This window comes from Tachypleus tridentatus, chromosome 13 (assembly GCF_004210375.1).
Source record: "Tachypleus tridentatus isolate NWPU-2018 chromosome 13, ASM421037v1, whole genome shotgun sequence".
NCBI classification, from domain to species: domain Eukaryota; kingdom Metazoa; phylum Arthropoda; class Merostomata; order Xiphosura; family Limulidae; genus Tachypleus; species Tachypleus tridentatus.
This window is the reverse complement of record NC_134837.1, coordinates 129,909,134-129,919,965: the sequence shown is the minus strand read 5'-3', so window position 1 is coordinate 129,919,965 and position 10,832 is coordinate 129,909,134.

The window sequence follows — 10,832 nt, the reverse complement described above, 5'->3', positions numbered from 1 at the left end:
CTGTAGATAAAGGAAACATCAATCATTTTAGCTGTAAATAATTACGACATTATCTAGTAAAACATTTCAACAATGAGCAAACAGGAAAACTGAAAACTCATTAAGCTTGAAAACCGAAGGTCAATCCATTAAAACACTATCAAGAACTTAAGAAACTACAGTAAATGTCTTCAACAATTGTATACGGACTGTCCAAGATTCACCAATTCAATATAGTTCTCAAAACCATAATCAGTGCCATAAATTCACCTTGCCATCAGTTAACTACAATATTTACGATATTTATCTTATCATTAGTACCAGATAATACTGAAGAGTATGCCCATAATTCAAAACATTTAATTAGACGATTCAGAGTCATACATATTTAACTCTAGGATGCCCTCGTAAATTTTAATGTCGCAGGCTTATTATCTAAATTTCTAACTACAGAAGACATCCAGATCAACGAACAACAGCTATTGAATTATAATCCTCTTATATATATAACTAGCATTAGGATAGAAGTTGTCAGGAAATAAACACAATCGGTCTACAATTCATATACAGTGGAACGCCGTTAAGCCGCGGTATTTGGGGGTCAACCTGCTTAACCGCGGCTTAAGTGGTCCGCGGCTTAAATCTTTGTGACTGAAAAGCCGAAGTCGCCAACAGCTCCGCCGAGGAGCCTCATCCGGGCCATTGCGTGATCATTATATCGGATTATCGAATTAAAAATAATACTTTAATTATTGATCACTTTTTTCACGGATTTACCGTGGATTAACGTTAATGTATGGAGAGGTGTGATTCTATAACAATGGCGGCCTCCAAAAAGCTGACATAGAGAGCGGATAAGGTAGATTAACGGTCGATTTCTATTGTAATATATTTTATTTATTTCCCAATTAAAGCAAATCCTTTTAAATATCCCCTTGAAGTTATAAAGCCAGGATTAAATTCGTAAGCCGCGTTTTTACACGTTCTTAAATTAGCGGTGAGCCGCAATAATCCTCGCTCACATCGCTCACAAGACTTGCTACAGCGGCTTAAGCGATTTCGCGGTTTACTGGTCCGCGGCTTAATGGCACTCCACTGCACTTTCAGTACAACAATGAATTATTTAGAAAAACAGATAGTCTTGCCACAGGATTATCACTTTCTACAATTTTAGCATACACGTTTATGGAAGATTTTAGACAAAAAATGTTCTGTTTTATCAAGAATAAATTCTGCTTTCAAAGATGTTACGCTGATGACATATTTGTTACTTGCCTTCTTATAACAACTCAACTCCATATACAACAGAAGTCACTTCATCAAGGAACAACAATGGGATGTGGTTCCTTGATGTTTTCATCTGCAAACGGAATGACAAACTCACCACCACAACTTAATATATCTATATATATATATATATACTAAATGGAAACCTACTCACATTGATGATTAATTTTCAATCTTACCATATGCCTTTTGTTAAACGTAATTTTGTTAAATACTTGAATAAAAGAGCTGAAAAAAGTTGCGAAATAAACGCCATAAAAACTGAAAGCCGAGATATCATATATCGTTTTTTAAACAGAATATACTTCTAGTTGCATCCCAAACAGCTTAAAGAACATAAAATTACAAGTTGAAACCACAGAAAAGAAAAACAATAGCAACACTGTTTACACCTCTTATGCAATCACCAAAGTGAGAATCTAAAACGAATAGACAAAATATGTAAAAAAATAATGTATGCTGGAAATCTTATAAAACACCCAAATCTGTTCTTTACAAAAGTAAACGGAGAATATGTGACGGCAAACAAAATACGTAAGTTATGAAATATCGTATTTCTGTAAAGATCCTAAAAACGAAGGAACTGGATGACACTCTGAGGCAATGATATAAACACAAAGACTGCACAAGAGGCCTAGCATGGTCAGATAGTTAAAAAGCTCGATTCGCAATCTGAGTGTCGGGGGCTCAAATTCCCCCTGCCACTAAACATATTCATCATCTCAGGTGTGGGGACGATATAATGCCTCAATCAATCCCACTATTCGTTGGTAAAAGAATAGTCCAAGAGTTGGCGGTAGGTGGTTATGACTAGCTGCTTTCCCTCTAGTCTTTCACTGCTAAATTAGATACGGCTAGCGCAGATAGTCCTTGTGTAGCTTTGTGCGAAATTAAAGCAAAACAAAAATACTAACCCTTCCATGTCTTAAAAGTCCTAAATCCTGATACGGAAGCCGAGCTTCACAAGACTGATTATATCAGAAAATACGCCCTGATAAAAGAAGCTATGCTGTCTGACACAAAATATACTGGGACAATTATATCGCATCGACTCGGGTAAATTTTAAAAAACACGAAAAATCAAAGAATCTTTCTAAATTAACAGAAATATGTATCATCGCTAAACAAAGAGTTATGACTGGAAATAAGCAGTTAGAGGTAACAACTTGTCAAATAATCACACATTTCATCAACCATGTTACAAGAACCACTATTCTATCACATCACCTCCATCTCAATCCTTTAATTTAGAATATAAACTCATGTAAAACTCTCTCTCTTTTTTAAGAAGTGTTCTGATGACCTTTTTATTCATTAGTTGAGCCAGGCCCAAGAGTTGGTGGTGGTTGGTGATGACTAGCTGCCTTCCCTCTAGTCTTACACTGCTAAATTAGGGACGGCTAGCGCAGATAGCCCTCGTGTAGCTTTGAGCGAAATTCAAAAGAAATTAAAACAAACCATTAGTTGAGCGAATCAAATTTGTCGATTTCTCTGCGTTCTTGTTTCGTATATGGTAACACCTACTACGTAACAAGCAAATTATCGTGCGGACTGACCTAAAGATGGAAGTCTTTAAAAATGTCATAATTTCCATCTGTACTACTTTTGTATATTATACCTGCAATATTCCTCCACAGTTAGTTACATTGTTAAGGTAACTAATTTTAGCAATGAAAGAAAGGCTATAAGGAGAAGATAATGTTCACTAACTTTTATTTTCTTTGTTGTTCAGCATAGAATTACACAAAGAACAATTTGTACTGTGCCCACCATGGATATCAACACCCGATTTTAATGTTTTGCCTACAGCACTTAGCCGCTGGAAGGTTCTCACTTTAAGTATGTAAATATTTGACTATTAATTCTAGTGTATGAGGTAAAGGAAGCGAAAAAATTATAAATAAAATAATAATTTGATATCAAAACGTCTGAATACTGCACAAGAATGATAGAAACTGAACAAGAGACATAAAAATTTGAATGTGGAATCATTACTTTTTAGCTTATTGACCAAATATTTAAATTTAAATGAACCGACTTAAAAGTTAGAGAAATTCAAATTTACAACATGAATGACACTTTGTACGTACTTGAGCTAAATGCACTAGTAAAAGACCCTACGGAGTTTAGATATATGTGGTCCTTATTATGTGTTTTTGACCAAAGGTAGGATAGCCATCCAGCACAGGGACTTTTATTTTTCTTTGAATCAAATAACAGAATTAACTCACACTTTTATAATCATTCCACAGCCTAAAGCGTTTGTTTGTTTGGAATTTCGCGCAATGCTACACGAGGGCTATCTGCTCTAGGCGTCCCTAATTTAGCAGTGTAAGACTAGAGGAAAGGCAGCTAGTCATCACCACCCACCGCCAACTCTTGGGCTACTCTTTTACCAACGAATAGTGAAATTGACCATCACATTATAACGCCCCCACGGCTGAAAGGGCGAGCATGTTTGACGTGACTCGGGCGCGAACCCGCGACCCTCAGATTACGAGTCGCACGCCTTAACACGCTTGGCCATGCCGGGCCTCGTGTAAGACTAGAGAGAAGGCAGCTAGTCATCACCACTCACCGCCAGTTCTTAGTCTACTCTTTTACCAACGAATAGTGGGTTTGATCGAACTTTATAACGCCCCCACAGTTGAAAGGTTAGGCTAAATTAGGGACGGCTAGAGCAGATAGCTCTCGTGTAGCTTTGCGCGAAATTTAAAACAAACCAAATCTAAGAAAATTCTCTGAAAAAAAGAAAATGAAGCATTCATTGTAGAACTGAGTTTTAATGAGATCAGATAAGAGGGTGATTACTATGAATGTTATCTCACAGTTCAAATGCATCAATGATATGAGAAACTCTCTTACCGCGAGTGCTATCAAACCTGAAAATTAAATGTTGTTAATGAAAACGTTTGACACTAATTATATATATTTTATGAGTAGCTCTAGAATAGGAACAATTAACAGTAACATTGATGGATACATAGTTAAACTGCGAAAGTTATAATTATAAATATTTATATATGTAGTTTTCTGTCTTAAGCCTAATAGAGTTTCCTTTTCAAAAGAAATATTACAACACGCCTCTTAAAACTCATTATCGTATTGACTTAGTAATTATTGAAAAACAAAATTAAATGATGTTAGCATAGAAGAGGCTCAATGCGATAAATAATGCATCCATTAAGATCTTTATGCAACAGATATTTTATTTGGTCACATGCAGGTTTGTAAAATAAAAGAAATAAACACTTAAATTCATTACTTTTTTTTTTCTGGGAAAGCTCTATATTCACGATATTTTAAAACAATTTTGTAAATTTATCATGAAATGATTAACTAGATTTTAAAATTAGAGTGAGTAAAACATTCATGTAGAAAGTATGCAGTTCATGTGTTTTGAAGTTAAATAGACTGAACATGCTACAGTGAGTCAGCGTAAAATGTCTCCATGTTGTTAACTGACCACAGGTGAAAATATTTGTTTTTGAATTTCATGCAAAGCTACACAAGGGCTATCTGCGCTAGCCATCCGTAATCTGGCAATGTAAGACTAGAGGGAAGACAGTTAGGTGTAAATGAATATAAAGTATATTTGCTGCACACTGTCCTACGGAAACATAGAAACATCTTTATCACATGTACGCAATTAAATCTACGTTGAATCTGTATACAACCTTTAGCGACATTGTCTGCCATTGTAAAATACAGGTAATACAAATAAATATATTTAATTGAAAACAAACATGCAGGTCGTGACTTCAGTCACATGGATTACAGCAGATTTGTTAAAATCCTACAGAAACTAATATTATAATTAAAATTATGGTTTTAATACCATTAAAATCTAGACACTGATGATGCAGTCATATGTGAAAGTATATAGTACCGTTCACCCTTGCAAGGCCCAGCATGGCCAGATGGCTAAGGCGCTCGATTCTTAATCTGAAGGTCGCGGGTTCGAATGCCAGTCCCACCAAACATGCTTACCTTATCAGCTGTGTGGGGTGTTAAAATGTTTCGATCAATCCCACTATTCGTCAGTAAAAGAGTAACCCAATAGTTGGCGGTGGGTGGTGGTGACTAGCTGCCTTCCCTCTAGTTTTACACTGTTAAATTAGGGACGGCTAGCGCAGATAGCCATCGTGTAGCTTTGCGCGAAATTCGAAAACAGACAAACAAAACCAACCACTCTTGTAAAACTTGTATAAAATAAAGTAAGATATTTACATTAATTATTTTGCCAAGTTATATAGATATCATAAAGCCAAACGTGTGAAGCAGTAAATGTTAAATAGATTTGTCTTTTTGTGTAGATCAGATTGCAAAATCTTTATTGTAAGAGAATTAATGAACTGTTAGAACAGAAATGCTGTGTTTAGAATTATTCATTATAACAATATTACCAAAAACTTTGAAATAATTACTTGATTTAGAATTAATGAGTCAAACGGCAAGTTTTAATTATTCTACGATATTTAAATAAACGCCCTTTAAGGACGTATTAAATTTGAACAGAAAAGAAATTGAACAAGCTGATAAAATGGTGTTAAGTGTCTTCTTTAGATGGTTTACATAAATGTGGTAAAAAATGTATAGAACTAACGAATTAGTGTTTTATACCAACTGTATTAAATTTACTCGTGTTGAGACACATTGGTACATGATGTATACGTCATCGTCTCTGACGTTATGGCCATCTTTTGTGATGGCCTTGCAAAGTGCAAACTAATAACGCCTATCTGGTGAAATTTTGAGGAACAATGACGTCATCGTCTTCGGTAACATCATTGTGCCCCAGTGATGTCGAGAAACCCACTTGTTGAGAAATTTATATGCAAAAACGGCTCGTTTGGGTTGAGAAAATATTTTACATGTGAACCTGACGATGACCGAAGAAGGTCGAAACGTTGTTCGCTCTTCTATGTAAAATATTTTCTCAACCCAAACGAGCCGTTTTTGCATATAAATCATTGTGCCCCTTTCCCTCCTCTCTCAAGTCGACTGATGTGTAGCGCCCAATAGCAGGGTTGCACGCACTCTTCCCCCCTAACTACTTATTACCAATTGATATACAGCTTTCTTATTTACGTCATAAATTTCTATTAAGAGATGCAATTACAATGAAGTTACGCAGCCAGAAAAATTTTAAGTGATTTATTCTAGTTGATAAATGTATTCCAGCGTCGTTTACAACAGTTACTGAGCGAATAAGAAACCAATAAGTTTATTTCTCATTGTTTTAAGTTACTTCAAATTAGAGATAACTATTCAGCTATCTTAATATGACTTTCTTTATATATATGTATTGATACTATTGAAACCTTGTAACTAAGAGGAGGGCTTAAGCCAGAAATTCTCTACCCTCTCTCTACTGGCACATACTACAATTTTAACTTAAGACAAAAGTTTTGTAGTTCCATATATGGTAAAAACGTTCAACCATTCACATTTAAGTTAACCAATACTTGCATCAGAACAACTTGTTCGAATGTTAATGATGGGTTACTAAAATTTCACTGCATAAGAATCTTCAATATAAAAAATTAAGTCGTAAAATTCTTTTATATAAGGTAAGATACAATTGAAAAGAATAACATTTAATTGTCAGAAAATAAACGTCAGAAGACTGTAGCTATTTGTTGATAGCATTAAAATAACGTCAAAAACCCCAGCCAAACTATTTTGATAACCGTTACCGTTAGACCAAGTTACTTCCTTATGTTAAGATAAGTAATTAAATTAGGATAACTTATAAAAATGATACGCGTAAACTTGGCCGTAAGAATAAAATAATCATATATATATATCTTACGTTTTGTAATTTATTATTTAGACACCAAAAGTTTTTAAAATTGGACTTTTAGCCTAATCTCAAGTTGAAATATTTTAACTCCCTGGTTAAGCCTAATTCTATAGTTTATAGGCTAAATATTAAAATACGTTTTATGTTAAAGCAGCTTACCAAGTTTTATTTGAACGTTTAGACTATAACCTATATAATTAAGCTCATATATATGGCCTAGAAATGAAATTATAAGCAAATTATCTTTGATTTAGACGTGTTCTTTGTATGTGATATTGGTACTGGTACTGTAAATGTCATATCGCTTAGGGTATCATCTCTTGTTATGAAATACAACTTTGTACAAAGTTTACATGATAGAAAATTCGGGGAAACAATAGTAACCTATAACAATAACATCAGTCAGAGAACAAAACCTTCATCCACTTTTCTACGTCCCATGTTTAGTGCTTCTCAGCAAAGTTTAATCGAACTGTTTCGCGATGTGAAAGAAGGCGTGGCCTTTGAAGACGTTTACGGTTTTGAAAAAAGCCTTTCTCTCGTAGATGCCTTCTTATTGGTCTTGAGCTGCATTTTACGTCCGTGAGGGCCTTTATCTGGTTCGACGATCGGCTGGTGTCTTGCCGGACAACCCGTCGAAACCTTCTGCTGAACGCCGGCAAAATTTTCTTGGGCTGACCACTTGAAATTCTCGTTCTGTATTCTTCAGGGTCTTTTAAAAAAGTTGCAACAGCAGTTTTACTACGACCAATCTCACCAGCGATGACACGTTGAGAGAGACCTTGCTTTTGCGGCTCGATAATTCTGTCACGTTCAATCTTTGTGAACTTTTTAGCCTTTGCCTTGTTTTTACCAAATGTAACACAGGAGATGTCAGTGGGAGATATTGACAACGCTAATGCTTGAACACAAATGACTAAATATCGTTACGTGTTTACCGATTAACGCTTCGTTTCAGTATGGTCTTAAACTTTTGACCAGCTGGTATTTAGGCTAATTTCATAGTGTTCACATTTTCCCTATTAAATGCTAAAAGTTTTTTTTTATTTTTATTTTCCCTTTTCTTATTTTCATCTTTCGAAGCTCTACTTAAATAAGTGGTTGAGTCTTACAACGCAAAATGCATATTTTTTCTTTATGTTCATTGGCCTTAAGATTTTGGCCAGCAGTGTATATAATGTTTGGGAACAAACTACATTGAATGCTTTATAAATGGCGGTATGAAAAACAAGCAGAAAACTTACAACATAAATTGTTAAAACTTGATCCGACCATACCCATCACATTAAATGTTATCTAATTACCAGGAGCGTAGATTTTTTTACACTCGATGGGGAGATGATTTTTACAACCACTTATGTGGACTGTTCAATTTGTAAATTGGTAATCTCTGATTACGTGAACCTGAAAGCAGTCACAGAGTAATCTTGTTGTCACGATACTTCAAGGTTTCCATTTAAGTTTGTATAAGTGAGGTGTTGTGAACAGTTTTCAAAATGTTAATAGAATAAAGACAAATGTGTCACAAATTAACTGCCACATGAATTTATTCCTGCACACTGCACAGTATAAAAGATGGCCATTATACTTGACAAGGTTACTAATAACTTTCATTGCATGAATTACGTTTTCAAATATTAATAAAATTAGTTATTACCCTTGATAAGTTTATATCTACTGAAAAACTGTTCATGTTGTTTGATAAAAATAATTAAAATGTATTTGCGAGCTCTTGAAAATTACACATCAATACAATGTAGCACATAATTATTCATACTTTTCATTGAAGTAAGATTCATTTAGTCCTCTAGTTTACATGTTCCCAAACGTAGACCTCCTTTGTGATGATTTGCTCATGAATTCTTTCATAAGCTCTTCTATATTTATCTTGTCGACCTCATCTCTGTGAGTGTGACAAACTGTCACATGATTGAGGCGGCACTGAGACATAATTGACCTCAACCACGCCTTCAACAGTCTTCATGCAGAAAAGCTGCGTTCACATTCGCAACTGGATACTGGACATACAAGCAAAATTTTCATGAGAAGAAACACTTCACTAAACATCTGCTGGCTTGTTTCATGTATTTTACAGTAAGCAGTCTTTACACCTTTCAGATATACTGCTTTTGTTGTTCCTTTGAACATGGGCAACTGAAACTCGAGCCGTTGTGCAGAGATTTCTGGATAGAAGTTTGTAACAGAGTTGTCAATCTTGCCAGATGTGATCATGCTCTCAAGCGCCAGATATTGCCTCAAGTCATTGTTGTCTGCATTGAATCTAGTGGTCAGATGTTTTATGACTGTGTCCACAAATTTAAAATATTGGCTTCTGTAGTAATCTCTAGCTGTTGCAGAATGGTGTGCTGAGCCATCACCTGTGATCCTTCTGGGGGGTCTGCGAATGCGTGGTAGTTCAATAGGCACCAGATCGAGGGAAGTTACCTTTTTCTCAGCTTCATTAAATATCTTGTTGTAATTTTTCTCTGTTCGCAATACCTGCAGTTGCTCAACTGTCATTGCAGATGCTTCAATCATGCCAGATACTGTCGCTGATTTTGTTTGTAATGCACGGCTTAGTTCCTTTGATGCAGCTAATGGATGCTGAGCCATCAAAAATACTAAAACTGTCTTTCATTTGTCAAATCTGTCCAGCAGACCTCGTGCTTTCATTGCTTCATCTGATTTTTCATTTGCTAATTCAGACAAAGAATCAACAGTCACTACAGCGATCATTAGCACATGTGATTGCAGATAGGTGGCACAACCAGCGTATTGGACACAGTGGGCGGATGCATTTAACTAGACCATTGTGACTGTCTGACAATACAATATTTTCAAAGATTGTCCTGTATATTACTGACCTCTGAAGCAAGACACCAAGTTCATGTACCAACTGCATAGAATCTCGAACACATTCACAAGCTTTAATTGCATGTTGCATTATTAAATTAGCCTTGTGTGCTAAGAAGTAAAAAATATAGCAGACGGTTACTTCTTTTTTATTTTTGCCTGGCATCCACTGTTCTCACCACTCATGTTAGCGGCTCAATCATAAGTTTGTGCTCTTAATCCTGACAGTGGTAAATTGAGTCTCGTCAGTACATCAAGTATAGTCGAGGATATTCTTTCACCAGTTGTATTGGAAACACTGTACAAACAAAGAAATGTCTCATGAACGTCAAGATTCTCATCTGCGTATCGTACACATATTGCTTCCTGTTCGGCACCTATAATATCTTGAGTGCCATCAAACATTAATGCAAAGAATTTACTTTGCTGCACTTTGTGTGCTATGTTCCTCAGTATTTGATGGCTGAACGTCTCCATTCTTTCATTCTGAGCCTGGGGTGATGTGAATGTGGTTTTCTTTGACAAGTAGGCCGTCAACTCAGGATCTTCCTATTCCAGGAGCTTCATTAACTGTAGGAAGTTCCCCTCCGTATTAGTATGTCCACGTAATGTTAAACCTTGATGCTGTAAGAAACGTAAACTTCTGATTATTTTGGCTAGACTCCTTTTGCATTCTTCCTGCTGCTTCCTTTTTCCATCACGTAGCTGGACAGTCACTGGAGTTACATAAAGTGAACCTTCTGGAGATATAGTGAATCTGTGCTGAGAGGAGATGACTTAACAGGCTAAAATACAGTCTTTATGGAAAAACTCTAACGTACAACAAACGAAGATAGAACAGAATGGAAGTAGGACTGAACTGTACAATGTATTTAAGTCGAACGCGCGAAACTCACAGTGACTACCG